The 26289-nt window shown below is 38.4% G+C and overlaps 2 non-coding genes across 2 annotated transcripts; both read right to left on the minus strand.

Moving 5' to 3' along the window:
* Window positions 1-4425: 4425 nt before the first annotated feature.
* LOC112752207 (small nucleolar RNA R71) lies at window positions 4426-4533 on the minus strand. Its single transcript, XR_003176652.1, has one exon. It is a non-coding gene; the product is annotated as a small nucleolar RNA R71 (small nucleolar RNA).
* Window positions 4534-21421: 16888 nt separating this feature from the next.
* Window positions 21422-21529, minus strand: LOC112752412 (small nucleolar RNA R71). Its single transcript, XR_003176851.1, has one exon. It is a non-coding gene; the product is annotated as a small nucleolar RNA R71 (small nucleolar RNA).
* Window positions 21530-26289: the final 4760 nt, after the last annotated feature.

Here is a 26289-nt window from a genome sequence, read left to right on the forward strand (position 1 = left end):
GACTTCATAATTGTTTGAGGCTGGGAGGATAGATCTTCTCACGAGCTCAAACCATCCCTTGGCTTCCGGGATGAGGTCTCCTCTTGTGATGAACCGTGGCCTCTCATCTGCATACCTCTCCCAATTTGATCCTATGACACACGTCATTCACAATTTCTTCAAGCTCATCATTGTCTGGCCCATTACTTATTCTTGCTTGATAGCTTGGCTTATCAGAGGGTTGTGATTTCAGATGAAGAGTCCTCATGATAGCATTAGGGCTGAAGTCCACCTCTGTTCCTCTCACGTAACTTTTGAAGGTCGGAGCCTTGGTATTGTCTTCCCTGGGTACATTGGCATAGAACTCCTTAATGAGATTTGCATTTATTCTTGTTTCTGGGTTTGTGAGCTCTTACCAACCCCTCTGTTCAATCTTTTCCCCAATCTGCGGGAACTCATCATAGTTGAATTGGAACGTCAACTCTGGCAATACCTTCTTGTGCTTGATACGTTCGAATTGAAGCTCATGGAAAGCAGTCTTGAACCTTCCTTCGTCAAAAGGAATGCTCTTGATGAGCGGATAATTTATACGCTCTTTGGCATTGTTTTTAGTATATTTTCAGTATATTATAATTAGTTTTTATTATATTTTTATTAGTTTTTATTTAAAAATCACTCTTCTGGACTTTACTATGAGTTTGTGTATTTTTCTGTGATTTCAGGTATTTTCTGGCTGAAATTGAGGGACCTGAGCAAAAATCTTATTCAGAGGCTGAAAAAGAACTGCAGATGCTGTTGGATTCTGACCTCCCTGCACTCGAAGTGGATTTTCTTGAGCTACAGACGCCCAATTGGCGTGCTCTCAATTGCGTTGGAAAGTAGACATCCTGGGCTTTCCAGCAATATATAATAGTTCATACTTTACCCGAGATTTGATAGCCCAAACAGGCGTTCCAAGTCAGCTCAAGAATTCTGGCGTTTAACTCCAAGAAAAGTCTCTACACATGAAAGCTTCAATGCTCAGCCCAAGCACACACCAAGTGGGCCCGGAAGAAGATTTCTGCATTAATTACCTATTTCTGTAACTCTAGGCTACTAGTTCTCTATAAATAGGACCTTTTGCTATTGTATTTGAGACACTTGATATACCATCTATCCTTGATTAGTCTGATTTTCACGTTTGGGGCTAGCCTCACGGCCATGCCTGGACCTTGTTCTTATGTATTCTCAACGGTGGAGTTTCTACACACCATAGATTAAGGTGTGGAGCTCTGCTGTTCTTCATGAATTAATACAAGTACTATTGTTTTTCTATTCAACTCAAGTCTATTTCTTCTCCAATATATTCATTCGTTCTTCAACTTGATGAATGTGATGATCCGTGACACTCATCATCATTCTCACCTATGAACATGTGCCTGACAGCCACCTCTGTTCTACTAGCAATGGCGTGAATGCGTATCTCTTGGGTTTCTAATATAAGATTGGAACCTTCGTGGTATAGGCTAGAATTATTGGCGGCCATTCCTGAGATCCGGAAAGTCTAAACCTTGTCTGTGGTATTTCGAGTAGGATCTGGAAAGGAGTGACTGTGACGAGCTTCAAACTCACGATTGTGGGGCGTGTGACAGACGCAAAAGGATCAATGGATCCTATTCCGACATGATCGAGAACCGGCAGCTGATTAGCCGATGTTGTGACAGAGCATCAGGACCATTTTCACTGAGAGGACGGGATGTAGCCATTGACAATGGTGATGCCCAACATAAAGCTTGCCATGGAAAGGAGTATGAATGATTGGAAGAAGGCAATAGGAAAGTAGAGGTTCAAGGGGAACAAAGCATCTTCATACGCTTATCTGAAATCCACCAATGAATTACATAAGTATCTCTATCTTTATTTTATGTTTATTTTCATCACCTTAAACTCCATAACCATTTGAATCCGCCTGACTGAGATTTACAAGATGACCATAGCTTGCTTCAAGCCGACAATCTCCGTGGGATCGACCCTTACTCACGTAAGGTATTACTTGGACGACCCAGTGCACTTGCTGGTTAGTTGTGCGGAGTTGTGATAAAGAGTTGAGATTACGAGTGTACCACACCAAGTTGTTGGCTTCATTGATGATCACAATTTCGTGCACCAAGTTTTTGGCGCCGTTGCCGGGGATTGTTCGAGTTTGGACAACTGACGGTTCATCTTGTTGCTTAGATTAGGTACTTTTCCTTTTTATTTTTCGAAAAATTTTTTCAAAAATACAAAAAGATTTTATATTTTATTCTTCAGAGTTTTTAAGAATGAATTCTAGAGTTTCATGATGATTTGTTGAAGTCTGGCTGGCTGAGAAGCCATGTCTAATCTTTTGGACCGAGGTTTCAACTTATTATCACAAGAGCTTGTTGATTTCTATCAATTTTGCTGTTGAGAGCAATGATTTGCTAAAGCTTGGCTGGCCATTGGCCATGTCTAGTGTTTTGGACCGGAGCTTTCATTGAAAGCTTGGCTGGCTAGTAAGCCATGTCTAATTCCTGGGCCGGAGTCTTAGACTAGCATTGCAAGGATTCCTGGAATTCTTATTAAAAGTTTTGATTCTCTTTATTTTCTTTTCCATATAAGTTTCAAAAATCACAAAAAAAATTTTTAAAACCATAAAAATCAAAAATATTTTATGTTTGTTGTTTGAGTCTAGTGTCAATTTTTAAGTTTGGTGTCAATTGCATGTCTTTATCCTTCTAATTTTCAAAAATTTATACATATTGTTCTTCATTGATCTTCAAGTTGTTCTTGATGATTTCATTGCTCTGATCTTCAAATTCTCTTGTTTTGTATGTTTTGTTGTTTCTTACATGCATTTTTACATTGTTATAGTCCTTAGTATACAAACTTTTAAGTTTGGTGTCTTATATGCATTGTTTATTTGATCTTAGTTGCATTTTTATTGATTTCCATCATCAAAAATTCAAAAATATTTTTTAAAACTATGTCTTTTCAAGTCAATAATACAGAGAATTGAAGATTCAGAACATTCAACAGAGGAATCAAACAGAGAAAGCTGGGCGTTCAAAACGCCCAGTGAAAAAGGAAAACTGGCGTTTAAACGCCAGCCAGGGTACCTGGCTGGGCGTTTAACGCCCAAAAAGGTAGAGATTTGGGCGTTAAACGCCAGAATGGGCACCATTCTGGGCGTTTAACGCTAGGATGACACTAGAGGGAAGATTTTGTTTTTAATTCACATTTTTTTCAAGTTTTCATATTTTTTCAAAATCAAATCTTTTTCAAATCATATATTTTCAATCATATCTCTTCAAAATCAATTTCTTTCCATTTTTTTATTTATTACTATTTTCGAAAATCCTTGCTAAAATTAATGATTTACTTCAAAATTTTCAAGTTGTTACTTGCCTATTAAGAAAGGATCAAATTTTAAATTTTAAGAATCATATCTTTTACTTTCTTGTTAGTCAAGTAATCAACTTTAATTTTAAAACTTTCTCTTTTTAATTTGATTTTCAATCATATCTTCTCAGTCATATCTTTTCAATCACATCTTTTTCAAAATTAATTTTTAATCATATCTTTTTAATTTCTAATTTCAAAATTTTTTCAAAAATCACTTTATTTCTTTCCCAATCTTAATTTTCGAAAATCTCAATCAAATTTTCAAATTTCTTTTTAAAATCTTTTAATTAATTTTCGAAAATTCTTCCCCTCTTCTCACATCCTTCTATTTAAGGGACTAAGACTCCTCCTCAAGGTACAATTCGAACTCCCTCCTTCTTTATATGTTCGAATTCTCCTCCATCTACCTCCTCCTTCTATTCTTCTTTTCTCTGACACCTCAAGGAATCTCTATACTTTGACATAGAGGATTCCCTACTTTCTTGTTCTCTTCTCTTTCATATGAGCAGGAACAAAGATAAAGGCATACTTGTTCAAGCTGATCCTGAACCTGAAAGGACCTTGAAGAGAAAGCTAAGAGAAGCTAAAGAACAATTCTCTTTAGAGGGCCAAACAGAACTCTTCAAGGAAGAAGAAACCATGGCAGCCGAAAACAACAACAATGCCAACAATACAAGGAATGTGCTTGGTGACTTTACTGCACCTACTCCTGATTTCTATGGGAGAAGCATCTCAATCCCTGCCATTGGAGTAAATAACTTTGAGCTTAAACCTCAATTAGTTTCTCTAATACAATAGAATTGCAAGTTTCATGGACTTCCATTGGAAGATCCTCATCAGTTCTTAGCTGAGTTCTTGCAAATCTGTGACACTGTCAAGACTAATGGGGTTGACCCTGAAGTCTACAGACTTATGCTCTTTCCTTTTGCTGTAAGAGACAGAGCTAGAACATGGTTGGATTCACAACCTAAGGAAAGCCTGAACTCTTGGAAAAAACTAGCCAATGCCTTCTTGGCAAAGCTCTTTCCACCTCAAAAATTGAGCAAGCTTAGAGTGGAAGTCCAAACCTTCAGACAGAAGGATGGTGAGTCCCTCTATGAGGCTTGGGAGAGATACAAGCAATTGATCAGAAGGTGCCCTTCTAACATGCTTTCAGAATGGAGCATCATAGGAATCTTCTATGATGGTCTGTCTGAACTATCCAAGATGTCATTGGATAGCTCCGCTGGAGGATCTCTTCATCTGAAGAAGATGCCTGCAGAAGCTCAAGAACTCATTGAAATGGTTGCAAATAACCAATTCATGTACACTTCTGAAAGGAATCCCGTGAATAATGGGATAGCTCAGAAGAAAGGAGTTCTTGAGATTGATACTCTGAATGCCATATTAGCTCAGAATAAAATATTGACCCAACAAGTCAATATGATTTCTCAGAGTCTCTCTGGAATGCAAGCTGCAACAAGCAGTACTAAGGAAGCTTCCTCTGAAGAAGAAGCTTATGATCCTGAGAACCTAGCAATGGAAGAGGTGAATTACATGTGAGAATCCTATGGAAACACCTATAATGCTTCATGGAGAAATCATCCAAATCTCTCATGGAAGGATCAACAGAGACCTCAACAAGGTTTCAACAACAATAATGGTGGAAGAAACAGGTTTAGCAATAGCAAGCCTTTTCCATCATCTTCTCAGCAACAGACAGAGAATTCTAAGCAAAATCCCTCTGACTTAACAACCATTGTCTCTGATCTAATCAAAACCACACAAAGTTTCATGACTGAAACAAGGTCCTCCATTAGAAATTTGGAGGCACAATTGGGTCAGCTGAGTAAGAAAATTACTGAACTCCCTCCTAGCACTCTCCCAAGCAATACAGAAGAGAATCCAAAAAGAGAGTGCAAGGCCATAACCACATCTCACATGGCCGAACATGGAGAGGAGGAAGAGGCAGTGATTCCCACTGAGGAAGACCTCAATGGACACCCACTGACCTCCATGGAGTTCCCTAATAAGGAACCATGGGAATCTGAGGCTCATTCTGAGACCATAGAGATTCCATTAAATTTACTTTTGCCATTCATGAGCTCTGATGAGTATTCTTCCTCTGAAGAGGATGAAGATGTCACTGAAGAGCAAGTTGCTAAGTACCTTGGAGCAATCATGAAGCTAAATGACAAGTTATTTGGTAATGAGACTTGGGAGAATGAACCTCCATTGCTCATCAAAGAACTGGATGACTTGACTAGGCAGAGATTACCTCAAAAGAGACAGGACCCTGGAAAGTTCTCAATCCCTTGTACCATAGGCACCATGACCTTTGAGAAGGCTCTGTGTGACCTAGGGTCAAGCATAAACCTTATGTCTCTCTCTGTAATGGAGAAGCTAGGGATCATTGAGGTACAAGCTGCAAGAATCTCATTAGAGATGGCAGACAATTCAAAGAAACAGGCTTATAGACTTGTAGAGGATGTCTTGGTAAAGGTTGAAGACCATTACATCCCTGCTGATTTTATAATCTTAGAAACTGGGAAGTGTATGGATGAATCCATCATCCTTGGCAGACCCTTCCTAGCCATAGCAAAAGCTGTGATTGATGTTGACAGAGGAGAATTGATCATTCAAGTGAATGGAGACTCCCTTGTGTTTAAAGCTCAAGGATATCCCTCTGTAACCATGGAGAGGAAGCATGAAGAGCTTCTCTCAATACAGAGTCAAACAGAGCCCCCACAGTCAAACTCTAAGTTTGGTGTTGAACCCCCACATTCAAACTCTAAGTTTGGTGTTGGGAGGTTCCAACAATGCTCTGAACATCTGTGAGGCTCCATAAGAGCCACTGTCAAGCTATTGACATTAAAGAAGCGCTTGTTGGGAGGCAACCCAATCTTTACTTATCTATGTTAAATTTCTATTTTCTTTTGTTATTTTATATTTTCTGTAGGTTGATGATCATGAGAAGTCACAAAAACAATTGAAAAAGCAAAAACAGAAGGAAAAATAGAATGAAAAATAGAACACCCTGGAGGAGAAACTTACTGGCGTTTAAACGCCAGTAAGGGTAGCAAAATGGGCGTTAAACACCCAGTTTGGCACCATTCTGGGCGTTTAACGCCAGAAATAGGCACCAGACTGGCGTTTAACGCCAGGAATGGGCAAGAAGCTGGCGTTAAACGCCAAAAATGGGCAGCAGCCTGGCGTTGAACGCCAGGATTGGCAGAAAGGGGCGTTTTGCACGCCACATGGTGTAGGGATGAGAAATCCTTGACACCTCAGGATCTGTGGACCCCACAGGATCCCCACCTACCCCACCACTCTTTCTCTTCTTCACCCATTCACTAATCACCTCAATACCTCTTCCTCAAAAACCCTTCACCTATCAAATCCCACCATTCTCTTCACCACTCACATCCATCTTTCATAAAACCCCACCTACCTCACCATCCAAATTCAAACCACTTTGCCTCCCAAACCCACCCATAATGGCCGAACCATACATAACCCTTTCACCCCTATATAAACCCATTATCACTTCTTCATTTTCACACAACCTAAACACCACTTCTCCCCCTTGGCCAAATCACAAAGCCCACTCCATCTGCTCTATTTCTTCTTCTTTTTCTACTCTTTCTTCTTTTGCTCGAGGAAGAGCAACCTTCTAAGTTTGGTGTGGTAAAAGCTAAAACTTTTTATTTTTCCATAACCATTTATGGCACCAAAGGCCAGAGAAACCTCTAGAAAGAGGAAAGGGAAGCAAAAGCTTCCACCTCTGAGTCATGGAAGATGGAGAGATTTCTCTCAAGGGTGCATCAAGACCACTTCTATGAAGTTATGTCCAAGAAGAAAGTGATCCCCGAGGTCCCTTTCAAACTCAAAAAGAATGAGTATCCGGAGATCCGACATGAGATCCAAAGAAGAGGTTGGGAAGTTCTCATCAACCCCATTCAACAAGTCGAAATCTTAATGGTTCAAGAGTTCTATGCCAATGCATGGATCACCAAGAACCATGATCAAAGTGTGAACCCGGACCCCAAGAATTGGCTTACAATGGTTCGGGGGAATTACTTAGATTTTAGTCCGGAAAATGTAAGGTTGGCATTCAACTTGCCTATGATGCAAGGAGATGCACACCCCTACACTAGAAGGGTCAACTTTAATCAAAGGTTGGACCAAGTCCTCATAGACATATGTGAAGAGGTCGCTCAATGGAAGAGAGATTCAAGAGGGAAGCCGGTTCAACTAAGAAGGCATGACCTCAAGCCCGTGGCTAGGGGATGGTTGGATAACCTCTAACTATGAAGGAAAGTCAAGTGGATAAATCAATTTGATTCCTCAAGTCCTAGTCAACTTCTAAGGAAAGACTAGCTTTAGAGGGATCCAAATCAACTAGCAACTTCTAATTATCAACCAATAAAGGAGTTTGATAACTCAAGAGTCTCCAATTACTCAACCAAAGCCAAGAATATAAAAATCTAACTTAAAACCCTCCCAAGCATTTTATCAAACACTTGGAAGGCACACCATAAAATCATAGAAAACTAGCAATGAATATTAAATCCAAACAACCAATTTCAAACATCAATGACTCAAAAATAATAGAAGAAGTAATAAATATGAAATACCTCAAATTGCATTAAATAGAAAATCAAATCTAACATGAGAATTCATAAACTAAATTGGAAAATGAATAAACCAACAAGCGAAATAGATAAACTAAAGTGCTAGAGCTAATAAAAGTAGAAGAAAACTAATATCAAAGTAAGGTAGAAATCTAAAATTGAACATAGCTAAACCTAAGAATACTAAAACCTAGAGAGAGGAGAGAGCCTCTCTCTCTCTAGAAAACTACATCTACAACCTAAAATTATGTGTATGAAGTGTTGTGTGAATGAATGAATGTGATTCCCCCACTCTGCAGCCTCTAATATGTGTTTTCTGGCTGAAAACTGGGCCAAAAGGAGCACAGAAATTGCCCCCAACATTTTCTTATGCGTCCATCACGTGACTTTGTCACGCGTGAAGCTGATCACGTGACCTCATTAAAGTGAATTCACTGGGGATGATTTCTGAGCTTTCCAGGCCCAAATCCAACTCATTTCTAGGGCTATTTAATGCAGAATTCAAGATGGGTCAAGGGGGAAGCAATTAGTTAGTGTAGGAAGCTTACCTTAGGTTAGTTCTAGAGAGAAAAGCTCCCTCTTCTCTCTAGAAATTAGGGTTCTTAGTTTATTTTTATATTAGATTTAGGTTTTAATTTCTTGTTTTCATCTTGTTTTCTTTAAATTTCTTGTTCCTACATCTTCATTCTCTTAAGTTTTCTTGTTAATTTCTCCTTTGAGCCTCTTTTATGTTTATGAGCACTCTTGTCAATTCTACTTTTTTTAATGCAATTTTATGTTTTATGTTCTTTTCTTGCTTAATTGAGTTGTTATTGTTAATTTCTTGCATTGGGTAGTTATAGAATTTATGTTTCTTGTTATTTTACCATACTTTCCTTTTATGCCTTTCAAGTGTTTGACAAAATGCTTTGTTGGATGTTAGAGTAGCTTTTTGAGCATTCTTGGCTTGGAAAGAGAAATTAGGTGATCTTGAGTCATTAATATCGAATTTAGATTGGTGATCTAGAGTTGTTAGTTGATATTATTTCCGTTGACTCTAATCTCTTGCTAATTTAATTAGCGAGTTGATTAGGACTTATGGGTTGAGATTAACTAGTCTTATTTGACTTTCTCTCATGTGAAGATAACATTATACCTTCTTCTAATGTTGGAGATGACTAAATAGGATTAGCTCTTGTTAATCATTGTATGATAGTTAATGACTATGATAGAAAGCCTATATTCTCAATCCTTGCCATGAATGTCTCTCTTTATTACTTACTTTCTTTAGTTACTTGCGTTTACTTTTGTTGTCATTTATTTTCTTGCCGTTTTATCAACCCAACCCCTTTGAACTTCATAACCAATAATTAGGTACTCGATTGCAATTCTTAGGGAGAACGACCCGGGACTAATACTCTCGGTTATTTTTATTGGGATGGACTTGTGACAACCAAAAATTAAACTTTGATTGAGCATTACTTGTCGGTTTGGAACTATACTTGCAACGAAGTTATTTTCCTCTAACCGAGAAGAAATTCTAAGCCGACGGTTTTTGCTTCTTTCATAAACCTACTATTCTTTTGAATAAGTACCAGTTTTCAAATGTACATCAAAGTTCCCATTTTTGGACGAATAAAGAAGGAAAACATTTGGAATGTAAAATAAGATTAAATTTCTTGGAATTAAAAATATAGAAAGCGAAGTAAATGACTTTAAATTTAAAAGAAATCAATAAAATGCCTCCAACACAGTCGAAGGACTTGAATTCAAAAGACAATGCCGAAATTTAAAAGACGAAAAGAAAAGACTTTGCAAAGGAAAAGTGAATCTACAAAAAAAAAAAAGAAATTACAAGGAATTCTAAATGAAAAGTTGAAACATGGAAGGAATCCTAGAGAAAAGAAAGCTCTTGGCAGACTCAAAAAGTTGCAGGGGATATGAGTGTGCGAGAGTGTTTTCTGAAGATGAATTATAACCCTTGCTCCTTCCAAACCTTGCCTATTTATAGGTGAGTTTGACAAATGTTGTACTGCCAAATGTCATCTCTAAACAATCGCAAAGTAACTGTTCCCACCAAATGCAAACCCAAGGAACTGCCACCTTCACACAGCTTATGTTTGATCTCGATATGTCGATCTGTTGACTTCATCCTTCAACAATTTCGAATGAATTGACACCCTAGGTGTCGATTTCTTTCTTCTCGACTCGACCTCTTTATCAATCTAATCGGTCAAAACATTCGACCAACAAATTTCCCCCTAGGATTATTATTTCATCAAAATTTTCACGAAAATGAAAATAATTAATCCTAAAAGAAAATTTGTTCATATGCTCAACAACTTCCTTAATGAACACGATCTCATTAATTGCGAGCATTATGCATGCCATTAATTGATTATATTTCAATTCTCTAGGACTATAAATTTAATAAAAAGCACTTTCTCTTCCAAAAATTCAAAATTTCCTCTGAGTCCATTTATCTTCAAAACCTCTCCTTTCTCACCTTTTAACTCTATTTTACTGTAACCAAGGATTTCAAACTTCTATCTTCATGTCTCTTTTTCGTTTACTGGTATGTTCTTATTCTTTTCTCATTCTCATTACAATAATCTATATCTAATTCAATTTTTAATCCTCAGAAATAAAATAACAACATTTCTTAATCGTTGGGATTTTTACACAAACGCACGATTTTTTCTTCCACTTTCTATTAAGTTGAACATTGAATCTTCTTTTTTTCAGACTTATGCAAAAATGGATGCTATTCCTTCAGCGATTTCATCCCCAACAAAAACCAAGGGCAAATAGATTGAGAAACGTAAAGATGAAACGGAAACTACAAAACCCTTCAAACATTCAAGCTTGAAAATCCTTTCCTTTGATGCGGATACTGTTATCAAAGACCTAGTGGATACTGCAAATGACAGGAAAATTCTCTTTCCCTTCTTTGTTGAAAGTGACTTCCATTGCTTCGTAAGCCTTTTGAATTCTCTTGAGCATGCTTAAAAAGTTCTTCACTACTTCCTAAGAGTCGATGGATAAGATTTGCTTATCAAACAAGACTTGTTTGTAGCCTCCTTCATTGACAGCAAACGACCTTTTCATAATAACCCCAAAATTTCCTTCAAAAATTTGAATTTCCTTGTTTGGCACAAAAGACTCGAGCCTTAGAAATGAGAAGAATGTAAACTACGAGGAATCCAGGACCTCCTTAGACTTTCACATTTTCCACCAATAACACATCATTGGAGGATCAGGATTGCACTATGTTTTTGGAACAAGACCACAAATAATTTTTATCTCCCTTGTGGTATGGTTGGACCTACACTCTTTGATCTTGCGACTATCACAGGGCATTTTGTAAGTGGACCTATGACTACCTTTGATATGAAGCCCAAATGAAAATACAACATCACTGAAAAAGGTTCTTATGGAGAAATTATTAAACACAACATGGGAGATGAAGGTAGTTCAGTTACAGAGGATGCATGTGTTGCCTTCTTATATTACTTGCTCAATGCCATTGTTTTCTGCTCGAGAAATATTTTGATACAAAAATGGTTTATTCCATTAGCTGCCCTACTCGATGGAAAACACAAGTTTAGTCTAGCCAAATTATTCTTGAGCAACCTGATGCATGTGCATCTTTGGTAGCTTTTAGTTATTTTTTCTTTAAATAGTGGTATTGATTTAATAATTTTATTAAGAATTTCATGCTTTTAATATATGTTTTTAGTATTTCTTTCATTATGTTCAAGATAAAGATTTTCCTTTTCTTTAATTGAGATTTTTTGCTTTGATTAATGCTTTTTGGAGTTTTTTTGTGCATTGATAAGTGTAGGAAATGAAACACGAATCAAAACAACAAAGGAGGAAGTTAAGGACAGGCTCTGGAACCTTAGGCCATGCTTTTGAAACTGTGGCCATTCATGAAGTGGAAGCCCATGCCACAATAGATAGTGCTGGAGATGAAGCATATAAGGGTGAGGCATTGGGCATTGGTAATGCCCACTCAAGGAAGCGCCCTTCAAAGGAAATATTGAAGAAGTGGAAGCCCATGCCACAATAGATAGTGCTGGAGATGAAGCATACAAGGGTGGGGGCATTAGGCATTGGTAACATCCATTCAAGGAAGCACCCTTCAAAGGCAACAATGAAAAAGTGGAAGCCCATGCCACAATAGATGATGTTGGAGATGAAGCATACAAGGGCGTGTCATTAGCTCTTCATTGGCGTGCTAAAACCACACGCCCAAAAGCTTTAATTTTGGCGTATCATGGGTGTGCCTGGGGAGTGGCACATTGGGCCAACTTTCTAGAGAATGTCCCCAGCTTCTCTAACTGGCGTGTCTTTGGTGGGTCTCTGGTGTGGGAATAGAGGCACACCCGCGAAGCTTCATTCTTCTCTAAAAGGACGTGGGAGTTGGCGTGCCTAGGAAGTGGCACGTTGGGCCAACTTCCCAGAGAGCAAAACTTCTCCAATTTGGTGTGCACTATGGCATGGCAGTGGCGTGCCAAAAGCCACACGCCTTCGAATCCTTCCAAAAGTCTCAAACCTGGCGTGCATTGGTCGTGCACTCGGTGTGGCATGTTGGGCCGTTGATCCAGAAGCACCATCTTGGGCGTGCCAAGGGCGTGGCACATTGGGCAATCCTTCTTAACTCCATTGGGTATGCCATTAAAGTGGCACTTACATGGCGCGCCAAGCAACACCACTCAACCTCAAGACAATTCACCATCTTGGGCGTCCCAAGGGCGTGGCACGTTGGGCAATCCTTCTTAACTCCATTGGGTGTGCCACCAAAGTGGCGCTTACATGGCATGCTAAGCAACACCACTCAACCTTAAGACAATTTACCATCTTGGGCTCACAATCTTTGAAGAAAAGAAAATTCAACTACAAGCAAGAGGGCCATGAGTTGGATAGAATTGTAATTGTAATAATTTTAGTTGAAACTGGAGTGAAACTTTGGGAGTTGAGAGCACTATATAACCCCAAGTGAACACTTCAGAGAGAGAGGGGCCAGGAACTTTTTACTTCTATTTGCACTTTTTCTTTTGTACTTTCATTTTTTTTATTCTTCTCTATAAGTCATGAGTGGCTAATCCCCATTCATTGGGGTAAAGAGCTCTAATGTATTTTGATGGATCAATAGTGATTTAATTTTCATCTTCATTCTTCTTTTATTGCTTCTTTAGAAAGAATCTTTGTTCTTCATTGCAATGATTCAAATTCTATCGGAAGAGGAATTGAATCTATTTGAGTTCTATGTGAGGCTTGGAAAAGGAATTATAGAATTATGCTTGAAGTTCTTTCTCACAGTGGTTATGAAATTGGGTTTGGGATTGATTCATGACATATAATTATCCCAAAACTTGATTCATGAAATTGTGTGGCTCTAAATCAGAGACTAATCTTCATCTCTTCTCATGAACAATTAGATCAAAGAATTGACAATTGATCAAGTTAAAAGAGATTAAATATCTAAGAAATTGGGATTTAATCACTTATGATTTGCCAAGAGATCAATAATTGAATGATTGAAGATGAGATAAAACCCATTTTGATCTAGAGAATTCAATATCTCTAACCCCCAATGATTTCCCTCTCATTCTCTTAATTCACGTTCTTTGATTTCATTTACTTCAATGTTTTTTACATTGTTGAAAGACAAAGCACCAAAGGACTTCGATTAATTACCTTACAACTAAATTTCTCTAATTCACACTCAACTAGGGAACTCTTTCGGGAGGAATTCTCGAAATTCTACTCATGCAAAAATTTCCAAAATGAAGATTTAAAACTTGCCCCTTTTGTTGATCGAAAATGTGGATCGACATGGTTTCGACGCCATATAGTTTCAAGAGATGGTGATAGAGATCGTATAAACAATGACACATGGTCCAATTTTCTTCCCATTCAAGTGATTCCAATAGGAATACCTCGATATAAGAAAGAACAATTTCATGTTAAGCTTTATATTCCTCACTATGTTGCAAGACAAATGGGTTTTTCTCAAGCTATTTCAACACTATTTCCAAGCACGTCTCCTCCTCTTTGCCAAATAAATTTCTAAAAACAGAAAGAAATTGACAAATGTCTTGAGCGCAATGAGGAAACTCGAAGCCACTACTTCTCTCTTAACTATGTTCGAAGCTCTTATGTTACCAAATCTTTGTCGAATGGTGGGACCACTACTATTCTCGCTATGATCGATCTCTTGATGACATTTTGAAAGGACTTATCAAAACTTTCCCAAATACCATCGACGTACCTATTCTAAAATCTTCCAAAAGGAGAGCTCGAGTTACCAAAACTTCAAGAAGGAAAGAAAGCTCGACCCAACTCAACAAAAGCTCCTCCAAATAACAAGGTAACTTTATTCAAATTTTAATCTTCTTACATGAATTTCAATATCATTAGCTTTTGATCTTAGATTCTTGGAAAACTTTCAATCTTTGACGTAGGAAGGATCTTCTACTCAAGGGTCATCTGATAAACCCACCAATTCTTATCCAAGAAAGACTCCCACTCATTTGAGTGACTCTTCTCCCACCTTCAGTACTTTGGATTCTAGCAGCACTTCAAAAATCTCTACTCAATCGTCATACTCTCAACCTCAAGAAGTAGAGGTGAGCCATCAATTTTATTTTTTAAAATAACTTTACCAGTGAGCTAAAACTGAAATTGAATTTTGAAACCAAATCATTTCAGATTAAGACACTTCGTCAAGATCCACCATTAGTTTCGACAACAAAAGCTCTTATTGATGAAAAAGGAGGAAATTCTTCGGATTCTTCGTTAAATGGCCATGTGATATCACATTACCTGCAGACTGATCAAGAAAACCAATAGCATAATGAACAAACTGAACAAATCAAACAGTCTGAAGAAGTCATCAAACATGTCAAAGAAGTCGTTTAGCCTGTCGAAGAGAGACATTCTCTAAATAAAACAAATCAAGAAAATCCTCCGAAAGTCCAAGTCACGGAAGAAGAACTTTCTTCTCAATAGATCGATGCCAACCTCTCCCTTATTTCTTCTCCTTCTATAGAAGCCATCCCAATTGAAAAAGATAGCAAAATGGGCAAAACCACTTTTTACACCAGTCTAGAAACCAATACTACACCTAATCCTGACAATCAAGCTGAGCATGCTTCTAGATGCGTGAGCATCTTGCCCTTTTCCCCTTATTTTCTAGTCGTTTTTAGTTAGAATTTATCAAGTTTTATTATATTTTAGTGTTAAAATCCTTTTGGATGCTACTTTGAGTTGTTTTAGTGTTTTTATGATTTCAAGTGAAATTCGGAGCAATTTGGCAGAGTTTGGTACAAAAGGAGAAGATTTGAAGCATTGATTACAGGCGCCTCAACCAGGCTACCCACAAGGATCACTACCCCCTACCATTCATCGACCAAATGCTTGATCGCCTATCAGGTAAATCACACTACTATTTTCTAGATGGTTACACTAGCTATTTTCAAATTCATATAGCTCCGGAAGATCAGGAGAAAACTACTTTTACATGTCCCTTTGGAATGTATGCATACAAGAGGATGCCTTTTGGCTTATGTAATGCACCGGCTACTTTCCAAATGAGCATGATGAGTATTTTCTCGATCTTATTGAGAGCTGTATGGAAGTTTTCGTGGATGACTTTAGTGTGTATGGTGATTCATTTAAACTTTGCTTGGATAGTTTAGCTAGAGTATTAGACAGGTGTGTTATTTCAAACCTTGTATTAAATTGAAAAATGTCATTTTATGGTAAAACAAGGTATTGTTCTAGGACACGTTGTTTCTAATACTGGTATTTCTGTAGATCCAGCAAAGGTAGATGTCATTTCTAGTTTACCTTACCCCTACTCCGTGAGGGAAGTCCGTTCGTTCCTTGGTCATGCAGGTTTCTACCAGAGATTTATCAAGGACTTCAGTAAGGTAGCATTGCCTTTATCCAGACTACTGCAGAAGGATATTGAGTTCAAGCTGAGTAAGGACTGCATGGAAGCGTTTGATAAGCTGAAGATCGCCATGACTCAATCTCCGATTGTGAGAGGACCAGACTGGAGCCAGCCTTTTGAGATTATGTGTGATTTCTCCAACCATGCAGTATGAGCGGCACTGGCTCAGCACGAAGGTAAGGACCTTTTTATAATTGCTTATGCTTCTAAGACCTTAGACACTGCTCAGTCTAATTATACTACCCCTGAAAAAGAGCTTCTGGCTATTGTTTTTGCTCTGGATAAATTCCGAGCCTACTACTTGGTACTAAGGTGGTAGTATACTCAGACCATGCAGCTCTAAAATATTTATTAGTGAAAAAAGAGTCCAAACCAAGGCTAATACATTGGATATTGTTGCTGCAAGAATTTGATTTAGAAATCAAAGATAGGAGTGGTTCCCAGAATTTAGTGGCGGACCACTTGAGTTGCCTAGAGCACATTAAGAATGACTCCACTCCTATCAATGATGCTTTTCCATTTGATAGCTTGCACGCAAATATCTGAAGTAGTTCCTTGGTATGCACCTATAGCTAATTATTTAGTTAGACGTACCTTCCCTCCTAATTTTACTAAACATCAAGCTTGAGTCATCCCTCAAGCTCTAAATTCATCAAGGTCAATGGACATTGCTTGAAGCTGTATCATGGTGAGCAGATGAAGCACAACAAGGAGCTGAAGATCTTCCTCTTGGAGGATCCACCAATAGAAGAAGATTGAGCTTGTAGACCATCCAACTTAAGGACGTAAAAGCAAAGTGCTAGAAGGGAGACAACCCACCATGGTATGATCGTCCCTTTTCAATCCTAGTTTTATTTTTTTTTTATTTTTCACAGTGTTCATTCATATTTTCTGCAAAATCATCTGCATTTTGCATTCTGCATTCTGCATATATAAAAAAATAAAAAATAAAAAAAATGTGTGCGACGCGCAAGCATCGCTGACGCGTGCGCGTCATGCATGATTTCGCAAGACTAAAGAATTGACCTGAAAGTTGGGCAGGAGTGGCGCTGGAAGCGTGCCTTGCGCACAAACAAGCCCACACGTACGCGTCCTTGACGCATGCACGTCGCTTCCAATTTCAGCAGTCCACGCGTATGCGTCCCTGACGCATATGCGTGACCCTGGAAATCGGCGTAAATGGGTGTTTGGCTAGAGATTTTTGTTGGTGTGGGGCTGGAACTATGCTGGAAGCAAAAACCTATCACGCGTACGCATCCCTGACGCGTGCGCATCATTTTCCCTTAATGGCCACCCACGCGTGCGCGTACCTGACACGCACGCGTCACATGCTTTTATGGCTCTCGTGCGTTTCAACCCGAGAGTTGGTGATGAGCGGATAATTTATACGCTTTTTGGCATTGTTTTTAGTATGTTTTTAGTAGAATCTAGTTACTTTTAGGGATGTTTTTATTAGTTTTTATGTTAAATTCACATTTCTGGACTTTACTATGAGTTTGTGTGTTTTTCTATGATTTCAGGTATTTTCTGGCTGAAATTGAGGGACTTGAGCAAAAATTAGATTCAGAGGTTGAAGAAGGACTGCTGATGCTGTTGGATTCTGACCTCCCTGCACTCAAAGTGGATTTTCTGGAGCAACAAAACTCAAACTGGCGCGCTTTCAATTGCGTTGGAAAGTAGACATCCAGGGCTTTCCAGCAATATATAATAGTTCATACTTTGGACGAGTTTAGAAGACGCAAAAGGGCGTTGAACACCAGTTCTACGCTGCAGTCTGGAGTTAAACGCCAGAAACACGTCACGAACCAGAGTTGAACGCCAGAAACACGTTACAACCTGGCGTTCAACTCCAGAAAGAGCCTCTGCACGTGTAACATTCAAGCTCAGCCCAAGCACACACCAAGTGGGCCCTGGAAGTGGATTTATGCATCAATTACTTATCTCTGTAAACCCTAGTAACTAGTTTAGTATAAATAGGACTTTTTACTATTGTATTAGACATCTTATGATTTTTAGTTCATCTTAGGATCATATTGATCACGTTTGGGGGCTGGCCATTCGGCCATGCCTGGACCTTTCACTTATGTATTTTTAACGGTAGAGTTTCTACACTCTATAGATTAAGGTGTGGAGCTCTGCTGTTCCTCATGAATTAATGCAAAGTACTACTGTTTCTCTATTCAATTCAACTTATTCCGCTTCTAAGATATTCATTCGCACTTCAATATGAATGTGATGAACTTGACAATCATCATCATTCCCCCACGAACGCGTGCCTGACAACCACTTCCGTTCCACCTTAGATTGGATGAGTATCTCTTGGATCTCTTAATCAGGATCTTCGTGGTATAAGATAGATTGATGGCGGCATTCATGAGAATCCGGAAAGTCTAAACCTTTTCTGTGGTATTCCGAGTAGGATTCTAGGATTGAATTACTGTGACGAACTTCAAACTCGCGAGTGCTGGGCGTAGTGACAGACGCAAAAGGAGGGTGAATCCTATTCTAGTATGATCAAGAACCTCAGATGATTAGCCGTGCTGTGACAGAGCATTTGGACCATTTTCACAAGAGGATGGGATACAACCGTTGACCACGGTGATGCCTCTAGATGATTAGCCATGTAGTGACAGCGCATCGGACCATTTTCACAGAGAGGATAAAAAGTAGCCATTGACAATGGTGATGTCCTTACACAAAGCCAGCCATGGAAAGGAGTAAGACTGATTGGATGAAGACAGCAGGAAAGCAGAGGTTCAGGGGAATGAACGCATCTCCATACACTTATCTGAAATTCTCACCAATGATATACATAAGTATTTCTATCTTTATTTTCTGTCTATTTATTATTCATTTTTCGAAAACTCCATAATTAATTATTATCCGCCTGACTGAGATTTACAAGATGACCATAGCTTGCTTCATACCAACAATCTCCATGGGATCGACCCTTACTCACGTAAGGTTTTATTACTTGGATGACCCAGTGCACTTGCTGGTTAGTTGTATCGAAGTTGTGAATGAAAAACGATTTATTAAGACGTGCGTACAGAGTTTTTGACGCCGTTGTCTGAGATCACAATTTTCGTGCACCATGTTTTTGGCGCCGTTGCCGGGGATTGTTCGAGTTTGGACAACTGACGGTTCATCTTGTTGCTCAGATTGGGTAATTTTCTTCTTATTTTATTTTCAAAAAGTTTTCAAAAAAAATTTCAAAAAAAAAATATTTTCAAAAAATATATATATATATATTTTCTTCATAATTTTTAAGAATGAATTCTAGTGTTTCATGAAGCATGTTGAAGCCTGACTGGCTGTAAAGCCATGTCTAAATTTATTTGGACTGGGGCTTCCAACCCAACATTATCAAGAGCAAGCTAATTGTTGCTAATCCACCTGCTGCTGTTCCTGATCCACTTGATTTACATGCTAAAGCTTGACTGGCTATTAAGCCATGTCTAACCCTCAGATTGGAGCTTTAGACTAAAGAGCACAAGATTCCTGGAATTCATATTAAAAATTTTGAAATCCTTATTTTCTTTTTCAAATAATTTTCGAAAAAAAAAATTAGAAAATCATAAAAATAAAAAATATTTCATGTTTATTGATTGAATCTTGAGTCAGATTTTAAGTTTGGTGTCAATTGCATATTCATCTTGCATTTTTCAAAAAAAAATCATGCATTCATAGTGTTCTTCATGATCTTCAAGTTGTTCTTGGTAAGTCTTCTTGTTTGATCTTGATGTTTTCTTGTTTTATGTCTTTTCTTGTTTTTCATATGCATTTTTGCATTCATAGTGTCTAAACATGAAAGATTTATAAGTTTGGTGTTTTGCATATTTTCTTTTCTTGAAAATTTTTCAAAAATAAGTTCTTGATGTTCATCTTGACATTCATAGTGTTCTTGGTGTTCATCCTAACATTCATAGTGTTCTTGCATGCATCACATGTTTTGATCCAAAATTTTCATGCATTGCATCATTTTTCATGTTTTTCTCTTTCATCATTAAAAATTCAAAAATAAAAAAAAATATCTCCCCCTTTTCCTCTCATAATTTTTGAAAATTTGAGTTGACTATTTCAAAACTTTTTAAAATTTAGTTGTTTCTTATGAGTCAAATCAAATTTTCAATTTAAAAATCTTATCTTTTTCAAAATCTTTTTCAAAAATCAAATATTTTTCATTTTTTTATTTTATTTTCGAAAATTTTAAAAATATTTTTTAAAAAATCTTTTTCTTAATTTTACATCAAATTTTCGAAAATATCTTTAACAATTAATGTTTTGATTCAAAAATTTCAAGTTTGTTACTTGCTTGTTAAGAAAGATTCAAACTTTAAGTTCTAGAATCATATCTTGTGATTTCTTGTGAATCAAGTCATTAATTGTGATTTTAAAAATCAAATCTTTTTCAAAACTAATTTCAATCATATCTTTTCAAAAATATCTTCTTATCTTTTTCAAAAATTTGATTTTAAAATATCTTTTCTAAATTCCTATCTTCTTATCTTTTCAAAATTGATTTTCAAATTTGTTTCAACTAACTAACTAACTTTTTGTTTATTTCTTATCTTTTTCAAAACTACCTAACTAACTACCCCTCTCTAATTTTCGAAAATACCACCCTCTTTTTCAAAAATTCTTTTTAATTAATTAATTGTTTAATTTTTAATTTTAATTTGATTTCATTCCTAATTTTCGAAAATCACTAACTCTTTTTCAAAAATTATTTTCGAAAACCTCCCCCTCACATCCTTTTCTATTTATTTATTTATTTACTAACATCTCTTCCTCACTCACCAAAAATCCGAATCCCCTCTCTCTCTCTGAGTTCAGATTTTCTCTTCTTCTTTTCTTCTACTCTTCTTTTTTTCCACTCACCTAAGGGAACCTCTATACCTGGGTAAAAAGGATCCCTATTATTATTATTTTTCTGTTCCCTCTTTTTCATATGAGCAAGAGCAAGAACAAGAACATTCTTGTTGAAGTAGATCCAGAACCTAAAAGGACTCTAAAGAAGAAACTAAATGAAGCTAAATTACAACAATCCAGCAAGCACCTTTCAGAAATTTTCGAACAGGAAGAGGAGATGGCAGCCGAAAATAATAATAATGCAAGGAGGATGCTTGGTGACTTTACTGCACTTAATTCCAATTTACATGGAAGAAGCATCTCCATCCCTACCATTGGAGCAAACAATTTTGAGCTGAAACCTCAATTAGTTTCTCTGATGCAGCAGAACTGCAAGTTTCATGGACTTCCATCTGAAGATCCTTTTCAGTTCTTAACTGAATTCTTGCAGATCTGTGATACTGTTAAGACTAATGGAATAGATCCTGAAGTCTACAGGCTCATGCTTTTCCCCTTTGCTGTAAGAGACAGAGCTAGAGTGTGGTTGGACTCTCAACCTAAAGATAGCCTGAACTCTTGGGATAAGCTGGTCATGGCTTTCTTAGCCAAGTTCTTTTCTCCTCAAAAGCTGAGCAAGCTTAGAGTGGATGTTCAAACCTTCAGACAGAAAGAAGGTGAATCCCTCTATGAAGCTTGGGAGAGATACAAGCAACTGACCAAAAAGTGTCCTTCTGACATGCTTTCAGAATGGACCATCTTGGATATATTCTATGATGGTCTGTCTGAATTAGCTAAAATGTCATTGGATACTTCTGCAGGTGGATCCATTCACCTAAAGAAAATGCCTGCAGAAGCTCAAGAACTCATCGACATGGTTGCTAATAACCAGTTCATGTACACTTCTGAGAGGAATCCTGTGAGTAATGGGATGCCTCAGAAGAAGGGAGTTCTTGAAATTGATACTCTGAATGCCATATTGGCTCAGAATAAAATATTGACTCAGCAAGTCAATATGATTTCTCAGAATCTGAATGGAATGCAAGCTGCATCCAACAGTACTCAAGAGGCATCTTCTGAAGAAGAAGTTTATGATCCTGAAAACCCTGCAATAGCAGAGGTGAATTACATGGGTGAACCATATGGAAACACCTATAATCCCTCATGGAGAAATCACCCAAATATCTCATGGAAGGATCAAAAGCCTTAACAAGGCTTTAATAATGGTGGAAGAAATAGGTTTAACAATAGTATACCTTTTTCATCATCCACTCAGCAACAGACAGAGAACTCTGAACAAAATATTTCTAATTTAGCAAACTTAGTCTCTGATCTATCTAAGGCCACTGTGAGTTTCATGAATGAAACAAGGTCTTCCATTAGAAATTTGGAAGCACAAGTGGGCCAGCTGAGTAAGAAGATCACTGAAACTCCTCATAGTACTCTCCCAAGCAATACAGAAGAAAATCCAAAAGGAGAGTGCAAGGCCATTGAAATGACCATCATGGCCGAAACCACAAAAGAGGAGGAGGACGTGAATCCCAAGGAGGAAGACCTCCTGGGACGTCCAGTGATCAATAAGGAGTTTCCCTCTGAGGAACCAAAGGAATCTGAGGCTCAACTAGAGACCATAGAGATTCTATTAAACCTCCTTATGCCATTCATGAGATCTGATGAGTATTCCTCTTCTGAAGAGAATGGGGATGTTACTGAGGAGAAAATTACCAAGTACCTTGGTGCAATCATGAAGCTGAATGCCAAATTATTTGGTATTGGGACTTGGGAAGATGAACCTCCCTTGTTCACCAATGAACTAAGTGATCTGGATCAACTGACATTGCCTCAGAAGAAACAGGATCCTGGAAAGTTCCTAATACCTTGTACCATAGGCACCATGATCTTTGAAAAGGCTCTGTGTGACCTTGGTTCAGGGATAAACCTCATGCCCCTCTCTGTAATAGAGAAACTAGGTATCTTTGGGGTACAAGCTGCTAAAATCTCATTAGAGATGGCAGACAATTCCAGAAAACAGGCTTATGGACAAGTAGAGGACATATTAGTAAAGGTTGAAGGCCTTTACATCCCTGCTAATTTTATAATCCTAGATACTGGGAAGGATGAGGATGAATCCATCATCCTTGGAAGACCCTTCCTAGCCACAGCAAGAGCTGTGATTGATGTTAATAGAGGTGAACTAGTCCTTCAATTGAATGAGGACTCCCTTGAGTTTAAAACTCAAGGACATCCTTCTGTAAACATGGAAAAGAGGCACAGTAAGCTTCTCTCAAAACAGAGTCAACTAGAGCCCCCACAGTCAAACTCTAAGTTTGGTGTTGGGAGGCCACAACCAAACTCTAAGTTTGGTGTTGAACTCCCATATCCAAATTCTAAGTTTGGTGTTGGGGAGTCTCAACAATGCTCTGAACATCTGTGAGGCTCCATGAGAGCCCACTGTCAAGCTATTGACATTAAAGAAGCGCTTGTTGGGAAGCAACCCAATTTTTATTTATCTAATTTTATTTTTATTGTTATTTCATGTTTTATTAGGTTCATGATCATGTGGAGTCACAAAAAAATTACACCTAGAGGAGGATCTTACTGGCATTTAAACGCCAGTAAGAAGCATCTGTCTAGCATTCAACGCCAGAACAGAGCATGTTTCTGGCGTTGAACGCCAGAAACAAGCAGCATCCTGGCGTCCAGACGCCAAAAATGCGCAGTGAAGAAGAGCTGGCGCTGAACGCCAGAAACAAGCATCTGGCTGGCGTTCAACGCTAGAAATATGCTGCATCTGGGCGTTGAACGCCCAGAACAAGCATCAATTCGGCGTTTAAATGCCAGAATTGCATGCAAAGGCATTTTACATGCCTAATTGGTGTAGGGATGCAATTCCTTGACACCTCAGGATCTGTGGACCCCACAGGATCATCTCAGCATCTGTGGACCCCATAGGATCCCCACCTACCACCACTCACTCTCTTCCCTCTTCTCAATGTTCATCCTCTCTTCCCAATAAACACTCTTCCCCAAAACTCTTCACCAATCACCTCAATCTCTCTTCCCTATCACCACTTCACCACTCACATCCATCCACTTTTCCCCATAAACCTACCTCATAAACTCCACCTACCTTCAAAATTCAAAATCAATTTCCCACCCAAAACCCACCCTTATGGCCGAACCTTACCCCCCTCCCTTCCCTATATATAGCCCTCCATTCTTCCTCATTTTCACACAACACAACCCTCTCTTCCCCTTCTTGGCCGAATACACCTCTCCCTCCTCTCCTCCATATTTTCTTCTTCTTCTTCATCTATTCTTTCTTCTCTTGCTCGAGGGCGAGCAATATTCTAAGTTTGATGTGGTAAAAGCATAAGCTTTTTATTTTTCCATTACCATTGATGGCACCCAAGACCGGAGAATCCTCTAGAAAAGGGAAAGGGAAGACAAAAGCTTCCACCTCCGAGTCATGGGAGATGGAAAGATTCATCTCCAAAGCTCATCAAGACCACTTCTATGATGTTGTGGCCAAGAAGAAGGTGATCCCCGAGGTCCCTTTCAAGCTCAAGAAAAATGAGTATCCGGAGATCCGACATGAATTCCAAAGAAGAGGTTGGGAAGTTCTAACAAACCCCATCCAACAAGTCAGCATCCTAATGGTTCAAGAGTTCTATGCCAATGCATGGATCACTAGGAACCATGATCAAAGTAAGAACCCGAACCCAAAGAATTATCTCACCATGGTTCGGGGGAAATACTTAGATTTTAGTCCGGAAAACGTGAGGTTGGCGTTTAACTTGCCCATGATGCAAGGAGATGCACGCCCCTACACTAGAAGGGTCAACTTTAATCAAAAGTTGGACCAAGTCCTCATGGACATATGTGTGGAAGGAGCTCAATGGAAGATTGACTCCAAAGGTAAGCCGGTTCAACTAAGAAGACTGGACCTCAAGCCTGTGGCTAGAGGATGGTTAGAGTTCATCCAACGCTCAATCATTCCCACTAGCAACCGGTCTGAAGTTACTATAGACCGGGCCATCATGATCTATAGCATCATGATTGGAGAAGAGGTGGAGGTTCATGAGATTATACCTCAAGAACTCTACAAGGTAGCTGACAAGTCCTCCACTATGGCAAGGTTAGCTTTTTCCCACCTCATTTGCCATCTATGCAACTCAGCTGGGATTGACATAGAAGGAGACATTCCCATTGAGGAAGAGAAGCCCATCACTAAGAAAAGGATGGAGCAAACAAGAGAGCCCATTCATGGATCTCAAGAGACGCATGAAGCTCATCACCATGAGATCCCGGAGATGCCTCAAATGCATTTTCCTCCACAAAACTATTGGGAGCAAATCAACACCTCCCTAGGAGAATTAAGTTCCAACATGGGACAATTAAGGGTGGAACATCAAGAGCACTCCATCATCCTTCATGAAATTAGAGAAGATCAAAAAGTAATGAGGGAGGAGCAACAAAGACAAGGAAGAGACATATAAGAGCTCAAGGACATCATTGGTTCCTCAAGAAGGAAACGCCACCATCACTAAGGTGGATTCATTCCTTGTTCTTACATTTCTCTGTTTTTCGTTTTCTTTATGTTAAATGCTTATCCATGTTTGTGTCTTATAACATGATCATTAGTCTTTAGTAACTTTGTCTTAAAGTTATGAATGTCCTATGAATCCATCACCTCTCTTAAATGAAAACTATTTTAATTCAAAAGAACAAGAAGTACATGAGTTTCGAATTTATCCTTGAACTTAGTTTAATTATATTAATGTGGTGACAATGCTTCTTGTTTTCTGAATGAATGCCTGAACAGTGCATATGTCTTTTGAAGTTGTTGTTTTAGAATGTTAAATATGTTGGCTCTTGAAAGAATGATGACAAGGAGACATGTTATTTGATAATCTGAAAAATCATAAAAATGATTCTTGAAGCAAGAAAAAGCAGTAAAGAACAAAGCTTGCAGAAAAAAATAGAAAAAATAGCGAAAAAAAAAAGAGAAAAAGCAAGCAGAAAAAGCCAAAAGCTCTTAAAACCAAGAGCCAAGAGCAAAAAGCCAATAACCCTTAAAACCAAAAGGCAAGGGTAAATAAAAAGGATCCCAAGGCTTTGAGCATCAGTGGATAGGAGGGCCTAAAGGAATAAAATCCTGGCCTAAGCGGCTAAACCAAGCTGTCCCTAACCATGTGCTTGTGGCGTGAAGGTGTCAAGTGAAAACTTGAGACTGAGCGGTTAAAGTCAAGGTCCAAAGCAAAAGAAGAGTGTACTTAAGAACCCTGGACACCTCTAATTGGGGACTTTAGCAAAGCTGAGTCACAATCTGAAAAGGTTCACCCAATTATGTGTCTGTAGCATTTATGTATACGGTGGTAATACTGGAAAACAAAGTGCTTAGGGCCATGGCCAAGACTCATAAATTAGCTGTGTTCAAGAATCAACATACTGGACTAGGAGAATCAATAACACTATCTGAACTCTGAGTTCTTATAGATGCCA

The sequence above is a fragment of the Arachis hypogaea genome, chromosome 15 (assembly GCF_003086295.3).
Source record: "Arachis hypogaea cultivar Tifrunner chromosome 15, arahy.Tifrunner.gnm2.J5K5, whole genome shotgun sequence".
In the NCBI taxonomy this organism is placed as follows: Eukaryota; Viridiplantae; Streptophyta; class Magnoliopsida; order Fabales; family Fabaceae; genus Arachis; species Arachis hypogaea.